At 39.7% G+C, this 23,768-nt stretch overlaps 1 protein-coding gene and 1 pseudogene across 17 annotated transcripts in view; both read left to right on the top strand.

The window, feature by feature from the left end:
- The window catches only part of DLG2 (discs large MAGUK scaffold protein 2), a 2,210,459-nt gene that overhangs the window by 1,811,880 nt on the left and 374,811 nt on the right, over positions 1-23,768 (top strand). The window lies entirely within an intron of this gene.
- LOC116477253 (L-lactate dehydrogenase A-like 6B) lies at positions 13,513-14,655 on the top strand (annotated as a pseudogene).

Below are 23,768 nucleotides of genomic sequence, written 5' to 3'. Positions count from 1 at the left end.
TCACACCACTGCACTCCAGCCTGTGCAACAGAGTGAGACTCTGTCAGAGAAAAAAAAAAAAAACCGCCAAATAAAATTCAGTACATATTAATAGGTCATGTAAGATTAATTTGCAAATAAGTCATGTTATCAATAATGCAGTAGTTTCAGAGAAAGGAAGTAGAATCCCCAGGGAAGGGATCTGGGGGATATGTCTTTGGTCTCAATTGTTCTTCATAGGTAAGAGACTTGCATAACAGACAATTACCTTTCTAATCAGGGACAGAATGTCCATTCCTATTCTCACACACAGACTATAGAATCTTCCTAGGTAATTTAGTTATTAATGGCTTACTATGTGCCAAGTATTATATTTGTATGTATATGTATATAAACACATATACATACACATATGTATAACACACACTGAAGAAAGAGAAGAGACAGTAACACTTAAAATACAGCATGTCATAGTATACATGTTCAATAAATGTTGCGATTACTATTAACTCTGCTTTAAGACTGTATCTGTTGTTTTTTAAAAGGTTCAGATACCCATGTATAAGGAAGGCCTCTTTTGGATAGTTTGGGCTGTTCCTTCTTTGGGACAGGGATTGGACTAGATTGGCATTTCCCAATTTCAGAACACTGAAACAGCAGGATTGTAATAGGTTGCTACTGTAATAGGTTCATTTGTACAGGCTTCTTCAATGACCAACTTCTAAAAAACATGTTTACCTGTGTCCATTGGAAATCTCCTAGAGCAGATGAAGTCTATGGTTTTCACAAACATTTTGACCACCAAACCCTTACATGAGGCTTATCTTGCAGGACACCAGTAGTGGGAAATGCTGGAGTAGATTTGTTATTATTATTTGCGACAGAGTCTGTCTGTGTTGCACAGGCTGGAGTGCAGTGGCGTGGTCTCGGCTCACTGCAACCTCTGCCTTCTGGGTTCAAGTGATTCTCCTGCCTCAGCCTCCTGAGTAATTGAGATTACAGGCGCCTGCCAGCTGTGCCCGGCTAATTTTTATAATTCCCATAATTGACTGTTTCCTACATTCTTGCCTGTACGGAAAAGGGAAGTAGCCTTTACTGTGTTTTAAAGTTATGGGTGCCATCTAGTGTTCATGCATTGTCAAAACACATTACTTAGAACCTGATGATGAAGGGTCCTGAAACTCCATTATAGGGATTTTTTTTCCAGGCCTACCCCTTATCCCCACCAGAATTCCAAAATTAAAGTATTTAAGATGCCCAAAGACAAAGAAATCGTCACCTTGGGCTACATCCTATACATGCATTATAAGTGATCTTTTCTAATTTCTCTTTTATGTATTCTATTTCTCAGGGATTTGTTGCAGAACAGAATTCAGTAATTGAACCATATTCTTGATGTATTCATGGAGGAGAATTTAGGGCATTCAGTATGCAGTCACATTAACTAGTGCAGTCGCCTCCTCAGGCATTCTTTCTGCAGAAGGAAAGCTAGAAATGCTTCTCTTATTATTTGTTTCAGTGATTTGTTAGGAAAAAATGTGAAGCAGAGCACAGAGAAGCAATACCCCTAGAAAGAGATTATTTCCTGTCTCTCCAAGCAATTTTAATTTATTCATTCCTCAGACATCCAAAAATGATCACCCCAGCTGACTTGCTAACTCCAAAGCTCATTCTTGATATGGACTTTAAGTATTTAACAAACTGTGTTTCAAGATATGTGATTGGGAATATGTGTTGCCAGAAGTGAAATGCTGCAGCTGTCGAAGTGAAGGTATAATAGGTAACTGAATTTCCAAATTAGAATTTAAATTGCATTGTTGATTCAGAAAGAGTAAAAATGAGTCACAGCTCACATGGGTATTTCAAAAATTTTCAGGTCATCTTCATGTTTAGAAACGTGCAGAGGGGAAAGACTTGATTTGCCAGGACTCATTTTCAAGTTAATTAAATGTAATATGAGCACTATACACACTATTCCCCATCTTGGGGTACTGATAAGGTCACCTTATATTGTCACCTCAAATAGCATTTCTAAATCTCTTCTGGTGTTGTTGCTTCCCCCTCCCCACTGCCATCCCCAGTAAAGTTGTCCCAAATTATTTCTTTGATTTCCTGAAGTGGTCCTCGTATGAGCCTACAAACCTCATCCCTTCCAGTCACCATGCCATACTTGCCATGCCCTTCCTCTCTGGCTCTGGCTCCCGGTCCCATGGAGGAACCTTGCTTTCCTAGTTTTCAGTATTGATGTTTTCTGCCTAAGAAACTCTCTCTCCCTTTGTGTGTTCCTGAAATAAGCACTCTCTGAAATACTAAAAGGATCTGGGGCCTATGCAGTGTTAGGGACAAGTCTCATCTCCACAACTCAGTGCTATTATTTCACCTTGTCCCCAAACGTGAAACAGCTTAAATCAGAAATCTTATAAAACCTTTCACCTAAGCAACACCTTCAGCTTCTCTTCTCTCATCTTCAAAACTTGGAGTCACCCAAACTCCAGCAAAACCACTACCCTCCCCTCAGGAACAAGTATCAGTAAGGTTTCAGAAATTTCAAGGTACTGTATCAGCCAGGACATACTGTTAAACTTTGAAGTGAAATCCAACTAAGTGGAGTTGATGCTGTTTTTGAGGAGGTAAAAACTTATTGCCCTAAATCTGACCAGTTAAATTTAGAGCTCTGGTCCAGAAACCATGTGGAAGTTGCCTCTCCAAACCAGGCATTTGCTCTCTGTCTCTCTAACCCACTGCCTCTAGACCCACTGACTCTTCAGTCATTTCTGGCTTTTGCCTCTCTTAATTGTGGAGCCCATTTAGACTTCTCCCTACCTTACTGGATATTTCTTCCTCCACAACTCAGAACTCACTGCTTCCCTGATCACAAGACCACCTCAAATGAAAACAGATGTGGCCTGTGAAGAGGATCCAGGGGAGTTACTCTTACTCAGCCTTGGCTTCAGAGCCCCAGTACCCAGGCTGACTCCTGGCCCAGCCACCCCAGTGTGGGTATTCAGCAGGGCCTGACTATGGGCACAGTTCTTTATTCCTGATGATTGCCCAGTGCATATAAACATCACCCATCACATACAGACTTCCAGCCTTTGGAAAGAGCAAACTGGACAAAAAGCATATCTAATCATATCCTTTTCCTGCTCTCTTTAAAGCCTTTCAATGGTGTCCTGCTGTTCTTAAAGCCTAAAATTGTTAACATAGCCCACAGAGTTTTGCAGAGTCTGGCCCCTGCCTGTCTGGACAGCCTGCCCCATCCACAACACTTCCCCTATTCTCACTGATGCCTCAGCCACCCTGGATTTTTCATTACCTATAGTCAGGGATGCTGTTCAAAATTTTTACACCTTGGCATGACCCTGGCACCAGTCCACACAATGAATGGCCATAGTGCCACAGATGCCGGACAGCAGGGCTGTGGGGACTTCTAGGGAGCCGGAGTTGTGGGTCACTCAGGAGGGCTCAGGACAGCAGTTATTTACTAACAAACCACACACAAGTGTGTTTCGCTGTTGTACCAAAAGGAAGAGCCGTATCACTGATTGGGGATGGAGCAGCAGCCCTGTCCCCTCTGTGCTGAGCTCCCTGCTACCTCCAGCCAGTTCACTGAATTTCCTCTGAAAAGGAACTTGGAGTAGACAAGGAAAAATCCTCCATTATCTAAAAGGGACCAGACAACTCATGAATTACCCCAAGCATCGCTTAAACAGCATCCACATTGTCTGACACAGAATCCGGCTGTGTAATATATGTTAAAGAAAAACAGTAAATAGGCTGGGCATTGTGGCTCACGCCTGTAATCTCAGCACTCTGGGAGGCCGAGACGGGCAGATCACCTGAGGTTGGCAGTTTGAGATCAGCCTAACCAACATGGAGAAACTCCGTCTCTACTAAAAATACGAAATTAGCTGGATGTGGTGGCACATGCCTGTAATCCCAGCTACTCGGGAGGCTGAGGCAGGAGAATTGCTTGAACCGGGAGGCAGAGGTTGCGGTGAGGCGAGACCGTGCCATTGCATTCTAGCCTGGGCAACAAGAGCGAAACTCCTTCATATATATATATGTATGTGTATATGTGTGTGTGTGTATATATATATATAAAACAACAACAAAAAAGAAAAACAATAAATAAAGTTTGTGGGCACTCAGTAAACTGTGTAGGGAAACAAAATTAACATTGCTGCTTTCCAGTTATATTCCTTAAGTCCTGCTTTTTCAATGTGTCATAAACATACTATATGTCACAACTTAGCAAGGTGCAGTGAAAATGGTACATTGGGAACCATATACTTAACATCAGACTTGTAACACCTAACTCACAACATGACTACTCAAAGGATTTAACTGTAAGCAGCTTTCAAACTTAACTTAACTCAATGCACCAGTAAAACACCAGCTTTTCTCACAGTGGTACTTCCAAAACTGTATAATAGTGGATGTATGAAATGCTCCATAAAAAAGGTTCATAATTCAATGGAAGATCTGAGAAGTCCTGCAGCAAATTTTTTAAACACTGATAAAGCATTTTTTAACATTATTTAACAAAATAACTTTTTTAGTCTTTGGATATAAATTACTATCAAGTGAAACATATTTTTTGAAAATTCTGTCATAATCTCCAGAAAACCTCTTGCAAGTATTTTATTTGACAGAAGTAATATGTTCACTTTAAAATCTTGTTTGCAGAGCTCTGAGACATTCACAAAGTACCAAAAGCTACTAGACACTAAGGATGCAAAGTGAAAAAAGCATTGTGTCCTCAGTGAACATGTAGCCTTATGAAGGGAGACAGACAAATAAATAGGTTATTTCCAATATAACGTGGAAATGCTAATGGTAAGTTCCAGGGACCACATGTGCATAAAGAAGAGACCATCCTTAGCTCAGCCTGGGAAAGTAAGAAGGATTCCAGAGGGGAAACTTCCCAACAAAGAGGGCACCTAGAAAGCAAAACCAGTAGAGAATCAGATATAAAATGCCTAACCTTTATTGAATATATGCTCTACACCAAGCATTTTGCTCGATACTGCGCTATGATTTCACTGAATTGTCCCAACAACCTTGTTGGATTGAAGGCTCAGAGAAATTAAATAATTTGTCCAAGATCACACAGATAATCAGTAATGATGGTGGTATTTGGAACACTGTTGCTTCTGATTTCAAAGCTATGCTCTTTCTGCGATGCAGGCCTTCACAAAAGAATTGAATTTGGCACTTTACTTATGTCTGAGGCAGTCCATACTCAAAGTCTGGTTAATGAAAGAAGCATAAATGCCTAAAAAAAGAGCAATTAAAAGGAGACATATGAGTCACCACAGGAAGCCATTGTATATGAAGGCTGTAGGATTGAAGTACTTAGAAGCAATGTTCAGATCCTTTGAAGCTTTCCTTGAGGATGAAACTGTGTTTTATTCATCTCTGCACCCTTGTTGATTAACTTAGGACTGAGCTACTGAGCAAATGTTTAATGAATGAATGAATGAATGAATGAGTGACTCATCTTTGCCCACTTCTCCGAAGGCAGTTGGGAATCCTAGGGCCCCTCTCAGTTGTATTAATCTGAGCTCTAGCCAATTAATCCCTTCTGTCCTGAAGATTCAGAATACATTAAAGCTTTTAGCTTTCTGGCCAATGGAATATATTTCCAATTCAGACAGATCATTTCCTAAATGACTAAAAGGAATTCCTATAGATCAGAAAAATGTTAGTTAAATATTCTATTACATATTAAATGCTAAATACTTGATGATCATTTAAAATATGTTTATGACATATTCTCTTCTTCCAAAAAGATATGTAGGTAGCAAGGACTTCCTATACAAGTTTCAAAGGATGGATTAACACCTGTTCCAATGTCTTCTCTATGTAAACATTTAAACTGTGGTATAATAGCTGATCATAGATAAAGGGGAAATCGTGCAAAGAGATCTCAGGTTTTAAAGGAGTGATGCACTCCTCCTTTAAAACCTGAAACCTCTTTTGAGTCAAAAAGTGAACGGATTTTTAGTCCAATTTGTTTTGGCCTCAGAATAACCTATTTTATTAGCTAATCTCTAATAACTCTTAGATATGCATTACCATATATGTGTATAAAGTACCTCACTGTGATTATCTCATTTGATCCTCATAGGGTCCCTTCAGGATAGGTAGGAAAGTGATCATGCTGCTGTTTTATTCAAGAAGAAACTGAAGGGTTCAACAGTTTTCTAACTCAAAGCCTGTTCGACTCTAGGTATAGGCTTCCTTCTTTCATAACAAGCTCCCTTACCTCTAACGCTAACTACTCTAGGAATATACCTGATGGGAGCTTGACTGGTGAATTTACCTCCTGGAGTTCTTGACTCCAGACAACAGGCATCGGCTCTGGGTAACTTATATGAAAAATTGGAGAAATAACAGATAGTCCACAAGCTCTTCAGGAAGCCTGAGGAACCAGGCTCAGAGGCCAGGGAGGAAATCCTCCTACTAAGGGTGCTGGGCTGTCACCACTGGCCACTTGTAGCCAAACCATACTGCCGTGAAAAATCTCTATTTCCCCATGCACCTTCCATGTTAGTGTGGGGATGCTAAATTCCCAACTGGAACATCTACTTGACTTGCCCTGTTGTAGCTGTCGAGGGGTGGGAAAAGGGAATAGCTGCCCCCTCCAGCTTCTCTAATGGGGGTAAGGCTGTGTCTCCTTCCTGTCTTGAATTGTCCCCAAATAAGAAGCATATCTGAACACTGGGTAGATAAATGACAAATGACCATCAGGGATTATTTGGCTCACTGAGCTCTATTTGAGGAATGTTTTCGGTCTAGTATCTTAAGGATCATAAGTGCTTCTTAAACAATAGAAATTGTTGCAGAGAGAAGCTTCTAGTGGGAGGAGCCTAGGCCTGAGAGAATAAAAGGAGAGGAATTGAAGACAGAAAGGATGAGAGACATATTGTGTGCTTCCTACCTAGTAAGAACTTCACATAGTTTGATTACTATTATCTTGCAGGTCAAAGTTCTGAGACTCTGAGAGGTTAAATAATTTGGTTAAGATCAGACTGTAATAAAAGGACTGGACTCTAGGTCTGCCCAACTTCAAAGTCAGTATTTTTTTCATCTTTCACACCAACTCCATAGATTCTATCAACTTTGATCATGTTACTCCTCTGTTTTATATCTTTCCACAAGTTCCTGCTGCCTTTCCATCCAAATTCCCTCTTTTAGTGACAAGGAGTACAGTTGAGTTTGCTCTAGAGAGAAATGCAATAGAATGGGAACTAGCGGGTAGAGTTTGTTTTTTGTAACAGTGTTTATATGTTGATGGAAATGATTCAGTAGAGAGAAGGAAATTGGTGATTTATTTAGCAATTCGTATAAATGTATATTAAGTGGAAGAAGTGGAAAACACTTTGTGTGGCTGTATGGCTGTGACTCTTATTTGTTAATTATTTGATTTATTGAATATCTCTTATTGATTTATTTTGTTTATTGCTGTATTCCAAGAGTTTTGAAAAGTACCTGACACTTTATAAGTGTTCAATAACGAAAGCATGACTGTCAAATATTATTCTAGTGTCTATAGGAAATAGAGAGGTAAATCAGACATTGATCTTACCTCCAGGGGCTGATAGCCTAATGGAGACGTAAGATATGAACATGATCGTAATGCATGGCAGATTGATAAAAAGAAACAACTACTTTGACTTATTCTTCTCAGGCTGACATTATTTAAAATCCATCCATCTCAAAAAAAATCCATAATAAGTTTCTTAATTCCAAGTATCATCTTATCTTCTTCATCATCACCATCACCACTTCTGACACCATTCACTCCGCCACATGCAATGACCGCTCTCAACAACTGACATAAGTGGAGAGTCGATGAGTGTCCTATGACAGCAAATTGCTCATACATGAGCTGCTTCTCTCTTTTTACCACCCCAAATTCCCAAGGGCAGCATTGGCCTTTTCTCTGCCTCCTAACTTCTGCTCAGGTTCTGAACAACTGCAGAGCTTGAAGCAGCAGATATCATGAGTCATGAGATGTGAACTTTCCAGCTAGTACAGAGGTCAGTAAGGGTAAGCATTATGTCTGGATCATCATCGCATCCCAGAATCTAACCCAGTGCTAGGCACACACAGGTGTTCATAGGTGATGAATAAATTAGAGCATGAAAGAACTTGAAGAAATCTTTGCTAAGGGGAAAGGAAACTTTTGGAGAATTTGTTCTAAGTTTTTTTCCCTGAAATTCTCAGAAGATTCTTTTTTAAGTAGTTTGTGACATCTATGAGCCAACCTACTGCCTTGTTTTCCAGTTTAAGTGTCAGTTGGTTGGAAGAGAGAAATCCTGGATGAATAACTTACCAGAGAATAACTAAATATGGATCAGTAGATAGGATCCCAGAGGTAGCATTTTTCACTGGAAAAAGCTGTTCGTATACTACATATTTGCTGTGCTTTTGAAATGTCAGGGCTCATCAGTGAATCAGTAAAAAAGAAAATATTCCCTTCTTCAGTTGTCAGGCCCACATTATTTTCTGCCCCAGGAACAACATCTCCAGGGAATATTTTCATTTGAAACATCCACTCTCTTGCCCTGAAAGCCATAAAAGGTGAGACAAATCACTCTGAAAGCAGATACCAAGGTCTGGACTTTTCGGCCTGAACCATAGTTTACCTTGTTACATACAAAATGCTTAGGTCTCGTCATTCTAATAATGTGGCTGATAGCAGTGATAATAATTGGTTGTTTCTGAATAGCACTTTTGATTTATGGAGCAATTTTAAAATTTTTATTCTTATGGCAACCTTGAGACAGGCAGGGGATGGTATTATTATAATAACAACTTTTTATGAAGAAACCAAGCCTCAGAGATGCCTAGTAGAGAATACAAAGTGATAATATTAAATGGAAACCTGATTATTTAGCTGCTCTTTTCGTATACTTTCTTCCAGTTATTTTCATAAACTGTGGCCTACGAACCTATTGTTCCCATAAGACAATAAATAACACGTAGAGACCGAGATTATTTCCTAAAAATCCACAAGATGGCAGTAAAAGATTTTACACTGAACTGGAGACACTAGTGGAATGTGGCCTTTTGCCGAGTTTTCATACTAGTGATTGTATTTGATCACAGTATTAAAACTGGTTATCATAATGATAGCTTTTAAAAATATAACTCAATGAATTTAAGTTGAATTCAAACCTGAAAGTAACATTTGTGGCTTTGTTGTTTTTTATTATTATTATTATTATCGTGAGGGTCCTATTTTTAAACGTAAGAAACCACTAGGAATCAGCTGGGAGCTGATAGCCAAGATTTCTTGAGAAAGCTCAAAATGAGAAATGTTACTGCTTCTTCAGCGTTGGACTGACCTATAATTCTCCTGCTTGAAGGAGAGAAATAGAGGGGTCAGGAAAAGGCCAATAGTTAATCTTCCTTATAATGTAATTTCTTGTTATTTCTCTATGTTCAGAATCTTTCCTGGAGGGAAACTTTCCTGATGGACCAATGCTGCTGTAAAACATATTCCAGGAATATTTATTGCCTATATCTCTCAGGTTTTGTGTGTAACATAAACTATACTAAGCTATGGGTAGTTTTTCATGTGCTTTTATTATTCTACGCTCAGATTTATGGTAGAATTAAGAAGAATGAAGACTACATTTTTCTTTTCTTTTTTTTTTGAGATAGAGTCTTGCTCTGTCTCCCAGGCTGGAGTTTAGTGGCATGAACTTGGATCACTGCAACCTCAGCCTCCCAGGTTCAAACGATTCTCCTGCCTCAGCCTCCCAAGTAGCTGGGGTTACAGGCATGTACCACAATGCCCAGCTAGTTTTTGTATTTTTGGTAGAGATGGGGTTTCACCATGTTGGCCAGGCTGGTCTCGAACTCCTGACCTCAGGTGATCCACCTGCCTCGGCCTCCCAAAGTGCTGGGATTACAGGTGTGAGCCACCACGCCTGGCCTACATTTTTCTTTCATTTGCCGGAGGGTCTGCCTCCATGCTGAGCGGGTACTCCCTTTGTTGATGGGGCTCATGATCATCATCAGGCACATATGGACCTGAGTCAGTAGACTCTGGAATTGAGAACATCGGAGAAAATCACACTGTTTCTGTTTCCAACATAAAGGCAAGCAAGTGTTCCTTAGCATCTCCTTTGTGTGTAGCACACAGGACCTATGCCTCAAAAAGATGGCAGTGGATTTGCGTAAACATGTAAAAACTTAAAAGTGAACATCAGGTATCTCTGGTTTTAAAGTCCTTCGGGCACTCTCTTATGCTACCCAAATTTCTCTCTCCCGTTTTCCTGACTTTTCTTCTCTAGTGTCTTTTTACCTTCATATTCATAGTCATTTCTTATGACAAAGAGTGCAACCTTAATTTCTGCTTACTTGTCAGAGATTCTCTTTTCACCTGGGGTGGCTCATCATCTTTCCCTGAAGGAAAAAATATATATATCTTTCATACCCTTACTAACATAGATTTAAACCTCCTGTCAGGAAATAAGATACTCTACTCCATTCCTCTATTTATTCATGTATCCTCTCATCCCTGTCTACAACAAACTTGATAGGTGACATGTTATATCACCTTGCTATGCGGAATGTAGTGATGACTAAGCCATGTGTCATGTCCTTGGGATGAGATGTTTGTAGTCTAAGAGAAGAAATGAGCAGGTCCACCCTGAATTATACTATAAGAAAAGTACAGTGAGGCAAGGGAGTTCCATAGAAAAGGCAAAACCTCACCAGGTATTCTGAGGAGGATTCATGTTTTCCTTGGTAATGGAAAGACCTTCCCAGATCCTCACTGCAAGTCTAAGATAAACCATTTCTTCATCAGGCCACAAAGGAAGAACATGAAGTCCAATGCAGAAGTTTTGAAAAGCAGGGGTGCTCAAGAATTATCAACAGCCCAGACCAACGAGACACCAGATGCAGGAGACTATTTGGCCTCTGAATAAATGGGATGAGGAGTTTAAGCACTGGACTAGGCTAGGAAAAGCAAACAGCTCACAGGAGCAACAATTCAGTTACTCAAGGCAACCTGAACAAACTCCTAATCTTCTCACTCGTCTGCAAAGTGAAAAGACGGAGACTCAGGATCTTTAAAGGCCCTTCCAGCTCCAATAAGCTAGGAATGTATGTGTTTGAGAGAACTTTGTGTGATAAAAAGGATGCACTGAAGGGTTTTTGAACAATTAATTTATGATTAGTTATGACTAACATATGTTAGTTATGAATAAAGACTTCCCTTTATTTTATTTATTTATTTTTTAATTAGAGACAGGGTCTTGCTGCTGCTAGATTGTGCAGTAGCACAATCATAGCTCACTAAACCTTTGAGCTGGGCTCACCCAATTCTCTCACCTCAACTTCCCAAATAGCTAGGACTATGAACACGCGTCACCATGCCCAGCTAATTTTTAAAATATTTTTAAGATACTGGGTCTCACCGTGTTGCCCGGGCTGGTCTTCAACTCAAGCAGTCCTCCCACCTCAGCCTCCCAAAGCACTGGGATCACAGGTCTGAACCACCTCACCCAGCCTAAGACTTCCCTTTAAATAATAAAAGTTTTAAAATCAGAAATTAAAATTGAAGGCATACATTCATACTTTTTTCAGAGTCCATTGGTTGTAACTTAACCATCCAAATAAAGTCTGAATTCCTCCATATAGCTTCTCTTAACTTGTCCAGCCATATCTCTAAAAGTCAGTCGTTTCTCCGTCATGTGACTATATCTGACATTGTATCCTCTCCTGAAAACTTTCCCCACTCCACCTTCTTCTGAATAACTCTTCTATTCTATTCATCCTTCAAATCTTAGATTGTTATATTCTCTAAATGCCTTCTCTTGCCATTCCCACTCCACCTTCCCAAGACACACAGAAACACCTCCAAGTTAGGTACCCCTCTTAATGTGCTTCGTATATCCCATACTCTTCCTATGACATCACTTACCATGCTAATTTTTAAAGACATGTTTAGTACTCCATTTTCCTCACTGCATTGTAAGCCAGGACAGTGCCTGTCTTGTTTCCTGACATATAATATATCTTATAAATATATAATGAATGAATGAAGCTAGATTACTACTTTAAGTCAGTAGATTCTGAGTAAAGATCTAGTAAAATAAATGCATGGCCAACAATGCATGGGCAGTATACACCTGTATTGCGCAGGACACAATGTTAGGTACTGTCCCTGTAGGCTGATTCTTTAAAGGTTTACAGCTGACAGGAATGTGTGTAACGTAACAAAACTTGAAGAATATTATAAGATATTGTGTCTGACATCTCAAAAATCAAAATGTGGAACAAACAAAATGTAGTTGTATCTTTTGTATAGCAACCACTAGAGGGCAATGAAGGCAAATGTTGAACATCCTTTGGGGGAAAGGAATTGTAAAATGTTTTCTGATTGAAATCTGGGCATATAATCTTACGTTTGGGATAGTTATAGGACCTGTAGGCTGTGGTTTCTGTGATTATGGGTTTAGTAGTTATAATTACCTTTCTAGTGTGGAATTAAAACCTAGATTATCTGTGATAATGACATCACCTTACACTGCATACATTATCTCATATGAACTTCCTATAGCACTACCAGGGAATATACTATTTTCCCATTTTCCAATGAAAAAAACTGAGGTTCAGAGGCATTAAGCTAGTAAGTAGCCATAAGGTAGCAAAATATTGACACAAATCCTATAAATACTTATTAACTACTTAAATTTACCAGGCATACAAAATTCTCTGCTAAGACAGACAGTCTGGGAAAATACAGGTTCCAAAATTAATTGTACCAGTTTAGAATGGAGACATATGGTAACAGCGCCTTAAAAGAAGATCTTGTGGTTTTCGGTAGCCATCTGATGATGCTGCCAATAGGCTAATAGGCTGGAGCCTATTTACAGAAATGTAGTTCTGGAATGTGGGAAGGAGACCTCCTTCTGTCTCCACGCTGGTTAGACTCTATCTAAGCTATATGTTCCACTCTAGTTGCTGCAGTTTTATAAAGATATCAAGAAGCCACAGACTAGGATTAAGATTCCTGGACATGATATATTAGAGGGTGAATGGGAAATTGAAATGTCCCAAAGAAGGAGAGAGGAAGAGAGGGAATTAGACACAGTGATGCTTAAGTTATAGGCTCAGGAGCCAGAGTGGGTCCAACTTGACATACCTACTAAAACAGGAAGTTAATAATTCCAGAGATCTGGTTTGGCCTCTTATCCATGTCAGATATTGAAGATAATACATGTTTGTATTCTCCAGGATTCACACAGAGCTAAAGAAGAAGGCTTTTTACTGCTTTAATCTGAGCAGACATCAGAAGCACTTTCCAGAGGCCCCCATGAGGCCCGTGTGCAGGAGCTAAGCATGGCCTTGTTTGGTAACTGCAGTAGCTGAAGTAAAGTGAAAGGCATTGAACATTCAAACAGCTTCTTTCGGCTTGCTCCAGCAAGCTCAACCTGCAGCTTGCCTGCCACTTTCTTCCATTCTCTGCTCCATCCACCTCTTGTGTGTGTATCCCCAAGGTGGGCTGCAGGAGTTCTGTGGTCCAGCTGGAGCGTAGGCACTATGGGAGTAAATTTTCTTGGCCCCAGGATAAATCTGTGTCACCAACAGAGAACGCGCATCACAGGGTCAGCTGGCCCTTAACCAACCTTCCCACCTCTGGTTACGTGATGGTAACTATCCAGAATGAATTTATTGAGAATTTTGCTTCAGAGGAGGTTATTCACCACAGTAAGGCCTCCATTATAAGAACTGGATCAGTTAACATGGCCCGTGCAATCACCATGTTATAAAAGACTTGAGGGATGAAGTTGCCTTTGTAGCTGTTGATAATGGTGAATTGAAGGGTGTGAGACAATGGATCTTAAACATGGCAGTCTTTTCCTAAAACTGCCAAATAGTGCTTCCAGCGAAGATTATCTCATCTCTGTAAACTCCAACCTAGTGATTATCACATCAGGTGCATGCCAGGAAAAAGGTGAAACACTTTAATGTAGTCAGTCTAAATGTGGCCATCGTTAAATTAATGATGTCAAATATTACTCAATATAGTCCTGCTGCAAATTGATAGTTTCCAGTCCAATGGATATCTTAATTTATGTAGCTTGGAAGTTGAGTACATTTTTCAAAACCCATATTATTGGAAATGGCTGTAATCTGGACACTGCCCATTTCCATTTCTTGACTGCAAATGCTTGAAATCCACTCTGGAAGCTGCCATGGGTGGATCTTTGGAGAGCATGGGGACTCAAGTGTTCCTGTGTGGAGTGGCGTGAACATTGCTGGTGTCCCTCTGAAGGATCTGAACTCAGATAAAGGAATTGATCAAGATCTAGAGCAAGGGGGAAAATGTCCACAAAGAAGTGATTGCCAGTGCTTATGAAATTATGAAAATGAAAGGTTATACTTCTTGGGCCATTGGCCCATCTGTAACTGATTGAACAGAAATTATTTTAGAGAATCCTAGGAGAGTGCATTCAGTTTCCACATAATTAAGGGCCTCTATGGAATGAATGAAGTATTCCTCAGTGTTCCTCGTATCTGAGAGAGAATGGTCTTGCAGACCTTACACAGGTAAAGCTGACCCTTGAATAGGCAGCCCATTTGTAAAGGAGCACAGAAACACTTTGGGAATTCAGAAGAAGCTCAAGCTTTAAAGTTGTGTAAAGCTATCATTCTGAAATTATAGAAGAAGAGAAATAGTAGTTTTGGGATTATATACAAACCTTTTGAATAAACTTGAACTCCTAAAAATTGGAAACAGGAAAGAGAGTAGAGTGATGGCCCTGTTTATTTAGCCTCTATCGCTTTTATTATTAGCATCCAGATGCTGAATGATACTCATTTTTTACAATTCCTAAGTGATTGCATCAAAGAAGGTGTTTTTGATACCTCTGATGTGTCAGTACTTGCCTTGTATGTATATGCACTTGCCATTTGGTCCAAAAGAATGTATGATCTAGATGTTTATTGTTTTATAGAAATCCTGACTCTTTTAAATACATTCTAGTATTTTTTGGTCTGATGGGCTTATATTATATTCATTTACAAACTCTTTTTAGAAGTCGTTACTTTCTCTACAATGTAAAAATAAAAGTATACATAAAGAAAAAAAGTGAGTCTGAATCCTGACTCTGTTGTTTTTAATTGTGAATTTCGGCAATTTATTTAACTTCTCTGTGCCTCAGTTTTCTTATCAATAAAATGATGACTGTGTCTACGTATAGGGCTTTTATGAGGAGAAATTGATAATACATGTGGTGTTTAGTGTAACATTTCGCACCTGGAAGGATTTGATAAATGTTGGCTATTATTTTTGTTGTTGCTGCTGCTGCTGCTGTTGTTTTTGTTGATAAAGCACTTGCAAGACCATTCTGCAGAAATGAAGGTAGACTTATTTGTGTTGCTGTAGAAAATGCTATTAGAACCAAAAGAGGCATCATCTAAAAGCAAGAGTTCATAACAGGTTTAGCTTCAAATACTGTTTCTACCATATATCGCCTAACTGATATTGAACAAGTCACTCAACCTTACTCAGTCTCCATTTTCTGATGTTACTGAGGACTTAATGTGTCTGTTCACTGTGCTAAGCGCTGTGGGTAGAGTGAAAAGGCCTTGTGTCACTGCATTGTAGTTACTCAAGCAGGAGCCAGCTGACCATCTGCAGGCATTTAGAGGGCTTGGGAGAAAGCATTCCTGCAAAGGATGGAATTTTTTTTTATCAAATCTCAGAGGATCCTGTAAAGAATCTTTGTTTCTGCTCTTGAAAATGTTGGAAATGAAATTTGTTCTCACTTTCAAATTGTCTTCATCTGATACGGCAAAAGGCTGGTCCTCAAATGGACTTGCATTGAAAAGTATTTCCCTTGAAGTAGTACCTGCCTTTTGAGGGTAATTGGATTCCTTTATTTCTCAAAGGTTAAGAAGATGAAAAATAGGCCGGGTGCGGTGTCTCAGTCCTGTAATCCCAGCACTTTGGGAGGCCGAGGCGGGTGGATCACGAGGTCAGGAGATCGAGACCATCCTGGCTAATACAGTGAAACCCCGTCTCTACTAAAAATACAAAAAATTAGCCGGGCATGGTGGTGGACGCCTGTAGACCCAGCTACTCGGGAGGCTGAGGCAGGAGAATGGAGTGAACCCAGGAGGCGGAGCTTGCAGTGAGCCGAGATTGCGCCACTGCACTCCAGTCTGAAAATGTGCAAATTTGGACAAGTATTTCCCAAATAAACTTTTTATTATAAAATGACAATGATCTTTTCAAAGTTTTATGGGGTAGAGCACCCATCATGGTGCCTGACACAAAGCAAGTGGTCCTGCCTTCTTTGACAGTGCCACCAACAGTCCCAGTGCTCAAGGCTCTAAGAATGAGCTTCAACTCTAAGAGGAATGGGCATTGGCCTTTTGGTCATCATCCCATCTCCTCAACTCTGTAGCATTGTGCAGCTCCTGCCAGATAAAAGCTGACCTCAAGTACATTTCCCACAATTCTGGTCCCTCCTCACACTCTATGGTACCTAGGGGTCTAGTGTCCTCATGCTCTTTCTTGTCTGTCCTTCAGTGAAAGAAAACAGATGAAGGAGTTCACACTGAGGTTGAATGTTAGGAAACAGGCAAAGCATTATTTCAACTAACTATATCGAGATTTTCACAGTATATCTACTAAGCTTAAGACCAAAACAGTGAATCTCAAATGGTGGGATTATAGGATTCCCAGTAAACCTTACGAGGAAAGAATTTCAGAAGCATCGTAAGTGCTTCATAGGATTATTCATTTATACATCTCAAAGATGGCTACATAAGGCTGTGATCTTCTTCATGCCAAACCCAAGTCTTATTTTTATTGATTTCAGTACATGACATGACACAGCCCCTGGCACATTGTAGGTGTTCAATAAATGTGGACTAGATAGTCTTGAGGCCATATCAGATGGACAAATATATTTCTTAGCCCATCTATTACTGTTAAACACAACCACAAACCATCTATAAAACACTTGGGATGGGAGAGTTGGAAGACATAGAAGTATTTTGCTTTAGTGTTAAAGATAGAGGAAATAACACTTCTAGAAAACGCCCTGTAACTGGGGAGAATTTCATAGAAGAAATAGGATTTGAATTGAGCTTCCCAAGGCAAGGGTGGCAGCATGACATGTGGCTACCAAGAAGAGTGTTCCCAGCCCAGTAGACAGATGGAAGTTCAAAAGCTACTAGTAAAGGGTGTTGATGACAAGTTCTAGGTAGAAGCTAGCTTGTTTTGAAAACCTGAACCCCAGCATACATATTCTTGTCTTCATTTTAGTTTCCTTGGAACACTTTAAACACTTCTCCCACATTTTTCTCTCACACTTCTACACACTCCCAGTCCTCAGTCTCTGCCACATATACAGCAGTGGAAAAAATGGGGCTCTCTTTCTCTTTCTCTCTGTTATACTAGTTTCCTCTAATCTTTTGCTCAGTAATATATCACAGAACAACTTTCAGCTCATTAGCTGACAACTTTAATGTTGTTCTTTTAGAATAGTCAAAGATTTACTCTTTTCCCTGATAGCCGACAATACATAAGTCTTTAATGTCCCTTTTCACATTTGCTGAGGCTAAAATTTTCACAGCGTTTAACTCAAATTTAAACTTCCTAAAACCATTTTGGAAAAAAGAACCAGGAAGATTTATTTTAACATTATTTTTCTTAATCAAAACAGCAAATGTCATGAATTTTACACACTAAACATACTTTTTAGTGAGGAAATGCTCTTCTAGAAAAAAATTGAAGTTGTACATGCTATTTATGTTAAAAAGTAGAAATTAAAATTTTCTTTTAGTGGTATTAATAATGGTATTAGGCTGAACCATATGAAATTGCCATTTTTGTAGGTCAAGTTGAATATTGTCAATTTTGTGTGGTTCCACCTAATCCAGACTTTTGCATAGAGGTTACAGCCATAGATTATGCTAAGAAAAGAGTCTTCAAAGGATTTAGTACAGAAAAATTGAATTTATTGGTTTACTGATTTGAAAAGGGTGCTTAAACAAAGCAGAAGTATTGTTCAATTTCCCATAGTAAAAGCAAAAGCTACCATTCATTGAGTGGGTTTTCATCTACCATTCATTGAGTGAGTTTTCATCTCCATCACTTTATTCAGTTCTCAATATAACTCTGCAACCATTTTGAAGTAGATATTCCTATCATCACTTCATAGATGTGCAGAGTCAAAATTCCAAACCTGAGTCTGCTGGACAAAACCCACACTCTTTCCCTTCTATTGCACTACCTCAGAGATTTAATATAAAAGATAAACCACTTCTCCAAAATACACTACCAATTAGCATCAGGACTTGAAATTATGGGTACATGTTGAGTTCTTTGCATAGAAAGCTTGATTTTCTACAGTTAGACCTTTGAGAAAAAATTCTATAAAGTAAGAGGTCATCTTTTTTTTTTTTTTTTTTTGGAGACAGAGTCTCACTCAGTCGCCCAGGCTGGAGTGCAGTGGTACCATCTCGGCTCACTGCAAGCTCCACCTCCTGGGTTCACACCATTCTCCTGCCTCAGCCTCCCAAGTAGCTGGGACTACAGGCACCAGCCACTATGCCCAGCTAATTTTTTTGTATTTTTAGTAGAGACGGGGTTTCACCCTGTTAGGCAGGATGGTCTCGATCTCCTGATCTCGTGATCCGCCTGTCTCGGCCTCCCAAAGTGCTGGGATTACAGCCGTGAGCCACAGTGCCCAGCCAAGGTCATCTTATATATACTGAGCTCCTCAAGAACAGAGGATGTGTTTAAATAATCTTTGAATCCTTGGGACATGGCACAGAACCTATTGTAAATCATAAATAAACATACTAAATCACAAATAAATGTTTCTAGAATAAATGAGTAAACAAAAGAATGACTTTTGCATACGAAAAGGCAGAATAGATTCATAGCTCTTTGCAGAATCAAACATCTTACAGTATGTAGTATTTTAAAACCACAAGATAGAATCACAGAATCATAACTCCGAATGGAATATCAGAGTTCCTCTTGCACAATATTTGTTTCTTTGTTGTTTGTTTAATAAACAAAGGAACTAAAGCACAAAATTCCAAAGGTAAATGATGACAGAAGCCAGAGCCAAATTCACCGAGCCTTCATGAAAATATACCTATCCCTGGATTTTTCTTCCTTTAGGGACATAAATGTGCGAAGGTATTATCTACTCATCAATAATTACCAAAATTTATATTTTTATACACAGCATATATACATGTATACATACACACACATAAATAATTGCAGCACAATTTACTTTCTTTGGGGAAATACTTGTTTTTATTGCACACAGCATTTGATAAATATCAACATTAGCCAGGAACTTCTAGGTGTGAGAAAGAAGGCGGCTAAATACAAGTTTTTTTGGTTGAAAATCACACCCATTCACTAATCCTCAAGTGGACTTGTGCTCGGGAAAAATAATTTACATTGTGGAACACTCACAAGCCTGAAAAAAAGAGAAAAGAAGGGTGAATTTGTATTCATACAACAGATACCTTCCCACACATTATCCTGGAAAACACATTGTAGATTATACATTTTGTTGGTGAGTGATTTATGCTTTTTATGCATAGTTATTTGCTTAGTCTCCTATTTATCCAAAAATCCATACTTTTTCCTAGTTTACCTGACTTTCTCATTATGCATAACTTTGAAGAGAAGCAATATTTAGCAATAATGCATTCTCTGCAAATGGATGGCATGCATGCATCTGTCTTCTAATTAATATTCATGGTTTTCACATCTTCAAATGTGAATTTTCCCATTAGTGCGTCTTCAACCCGTATTTTGTGTCTTAGGGCCATACAAAAATTGAAACATTTCAGTACTTATTTCATACTTTTAAGAGGGAAGAAAATATTGGCAAAGGGTGGGTAAGAAATGGAGGTTACAATGCAGATGATATAAACCTTGAGCTACACACATACCCAAAAGCCCAAAGTTGAGCTATTGTTGACTGACTGGTTCTAGGCAAGGACTAAGGGTCAGTTCAGGAGCAAATATAGAATTTAGAACTTTCAGTGTATAATGATGATGTTAAGAAGGGGGTTGAACATTCAGTTGGTTCTTTCATATGTAGCAGGTCTCTATAGTAGACAGGAACAAGTGGATTTTGAAGAAGCTCCAGAGACCTATAAATCCTAAGGAGTTTCTCCAGAAGCCCTACATGGAAAAACCCTAACTTGAGGCTTGTCCTTGACTTAGAGTCACAGAGCATTAAGTATAAGCAACACAGCCTAAGATAGCATTTCAAAATGCTAGCACAGATAATTTTGCTATTTTAGTTTTCAGGAGCAAGCTCCTCTGGCTTGCCTGTATTTGACAGCTAACCCAGTGTTTTAGTTGTATTGATGGTGGAATGAGAAAGATTTATTTTTATAAGCCTAATTATGAGACTGTCACAGCATGTCAGTTTGGACTTCAAAAGGATAACACAATTCCAGAAATTAGGTGGTAAACAGCCAGTCATAGGCTGTCTTCCCAATAAAGCAGGATAAATGAACGAGAGGAGAGAAGGGAGGATGCAGCAGGAAAGTAGAGGCAGATCACTCAGAGGGAGGTGGTAAGAAAAAGCAAGTGAGACCAGCTGCAGGAGGAGGAAATAGACACAGCCCAGCCGCAGAGGAAAGGTAAGGAAGGGAGAAGTGAAGGGAATCTAGTCACAGATGCAGAGAGACAGATCAGGAGAGGATCACAGAGGTGAGACTCTGCAGGGGAGAACGGGAGGAAAGGGGGAGGTATAATAGAGAGGGAAAAAAATGAGAATGAAGGGACCACACCTTTACAGTGCAGTGTGCAGTGTATGGTGTATGGTGTACAGTGTACAGTGCAGTGTACGTGGCAACTTTTCCAGGTGGTAGGAGTTTGACAAAAGAGAAAACAATGCAATAGGAAACTGCATGCAATGCAAACTTGGAAAGGGAAAAGATAGAGGATGATGAGTGTAAAGAATGCAGAATTGTATGTCTGGGTTTCATGGAACTCCTCGTGCCAAGAACAGCAAGGACTAGTCATATATATTTTATTCTGATGCTGGCAACTGTTAGTGCAGTCAATGGAGTTTGAGAGTTCCAGGTCCCCTGTTTCAGGCAGCCTCCAGTGCTTCTTCCCCTTCTGGATGACTGCTGCCCTTGTGCTTACTGACTTAATGCCTCTTGGTCTCACAAGATGTGGCAGAGCCCACCACTGATCAGAGCCTGCAGCCAGCCTCTCACAGAACTGGCCCAAATATAGGCTGAAGCATAGTTCAAGGAAGGAGCTGGGTGAGGAGGCACTGAACTTGGCCACAGGAATATTAAAAGGGTTTGACGTTAAAATGCTCTGGGGGGTTGTTGTGCTCTCTGTAATACCCAAAGTGGCAAAAAGCTGTTGAGGAAAGCTGGTCCCTGCACTGACCAAGCTCGCCCTAAAGAAACAGGGAAACAGCCCCTAGAGACCAAGACTACAATATGCCTGGAGGGGGGCTGTTTACTGAGATGGAAAAGCAAAGTGGCCCATTGTGATGACAGGCACTAGCAGGAGCTGAGGTTGCTGTTAGAAGGCATGCGATATTATGGGGAAGGGAATGTTTATGCGTGGGGAGCAGAAGTAGATTTGGAAGCACATAGCAACGTTGGTGGCTGTCAGAGACAGGAGTGCTACCTGCAAGCCTAAGGCTGGAGACAGCAGGTATTGTAAGAGAAGAGGGAAGATTAAGTAGGGGAAAAGGGACACAGTGTGTGTGTCACACAGACCAGATCTCTTATCTTAGCTCTGCTACTTTCGAAGCATCTAATCTTCTGTGCCTCAGTTTTACCATCTTAAAGTTGACATCAGCAAAGTTCTTGGGAGGATTAGCAATAACAAGCCTATCACAATACCCTCTTGTTCAGGATTCAGTAGCTAGTATTATCTTTATTAGTGATCTCCTTCCACAGTTAAATTCTTGGTCACAAACAGTTTGAAAGTCAATTGGCTAGATTTCTTCCCTCTTTATTCCCTCTATCCGTTTCTTTTCTGTTCTCCTGGTTGGCCTTTCCCCTCCTTCATATTATTTACTGAGCATTCACTTTGTGCTAGGAACTGAACGAATGCAGTGGAAATTTATTTCTTGATGTCTTTATCCACTGAAAGGATTGTGGCTATGCAGCTCCGTTCACATCTGAAGCTCTGGCAACTAACCATGGAAACTCACACCTTGCTGGAGAGTTGTTTTCTGCAGGGAGCAGCCTTCTGTGTGCTAAACTGGGAGGCTGGAAAGAGGGAATTGGTTAGTAATTAGAAAAGATTTAAATTACTGAAAATACCTCCCTGCCTGTGTAAATGGAAAATTTTTCTGATGCTTACAATATCCACTTGGGACTGATAGTGAAAGATTCAGCACAGCTTTGACTGCTTTTATGAAGTCTTGATATATGCTTGAGAGAACAAAGGAAAGTGATGAAGGAGAGAGGTAATTCCAGAGGACGTCACTCTTTCTCACTCCTGATTGTATGGAGTTTGTCTTTTCAGGAGAGTTTTGAAATGATTCTGTTGCTGCTTCTAGTTCCCCCAAATGTCTAGAAGCATTTTTTGAAATCAGTAATGCTTAGAGTTAAGGCTGAAGATGGCAGCTCTAGTATAGAGAACTCTGCCCTTTAAGGTGGCAAAGTTGGTTGCCACCTTCCAGGGTCCTGCCTGTCTGCTATATTATTCTCCTCACTTTACTTTCTTTTCTAGTTTACATTGTTTTCACTATTAGACACTGAAATTGGCCATGAAATCCTTGGTGAGCTGATTAATAATTCCTCTTTAGACAAAGAGGAGCCTTTGTGAACCTTAAGGCTTATTCAGAATTGAGGAAGAGATTCATCAAGCACATAAAGCTGTAGTCACTTCAATAATAATTTATGAGGACAGCAATTTGTGCCACATCCTGGGAAAACAAGAAGACTAAAACAGTGGCTGGGACTGCCCTTGTGGGGCTTACAGTCTGGTTATTGATATTTGTTCATTAAAAAGGTAAATAGAAAGAGAAAGCAAATCACAGAACATCATGTGTTATTATAGAATCATTCTTTAAAACGATGACTATATATGGAGGTAAACATGAATGTTTTTGCACTCATGTATATTCACTCACTGACAGGAACCAGGCACTATCCTAGACATTGGGAATGTACCTGGGGATATATAAATATGTGTAGAGAAAGTGTATAGAGTTAATTTGTCTAGTTTATTATCAGTGGTTACCTGAAGGTTAAGATAGAAAGATGTTCACAGTTTACTTGCTGTTCTTTTGTATTGTTTCAGTTGTTTAAAATGAGCTTGCATTAATTCTCAGCTTAAAAATAATAATAGAAGAGTAAAGGAGGACCAAAATTCATGTAATGCTGCCAGGTTGTGGGGCTGATGGCCCAAGTAAGTGTCACAGACCGTCATGATTACAGGAGGTCTGGGAAGATAGAACCTGACCTGGACAAAAGAGAGGGCCAAGACTTCAAAGAATCCAGGAAAACAGGAAGTAAAACAAGGAGGAGGAAGTTAGGCCCAAAGGAACAACATTAGAATAGGAATGGACATGAAGCTTCTGGCAGTAGCAGAGGGTTTGCTTAGGAGAGGAGGTGTGTAATGTAGGACACTGAACTCTAGCATTCTCATCTGGACTCTACTACAAATACACTAAGTGACCTTGGAAAATAACTTCATTCTCTGTGCCTCACTCTTTCCACCAATGATATGGGAGGACTAGTCAGAATCCACTGTAATCCTCCCTCATATCAGAGAA

This window comes from Hylobates moloch, unplaced genomic scaffold (genome assembly GCF_009828535.3).
Source record: "Hylobates moloch isolate HMO894 unplaced genomic scaffold, HMol_V3 SCAFFOLD_11, whole genome shotgun sequence".
Taxonomy (NCBI): Eukaryota; Metazoa; Chordata; class Mammalia; order Primates; family Hylobatidae; genus Hylobates; species Hylobates moloch.
The sequence above is the reverse complement of the archived record's forward strand: the minus strand, read 5'-3'. Positions and strand labels throughout refer to the sequence as shown.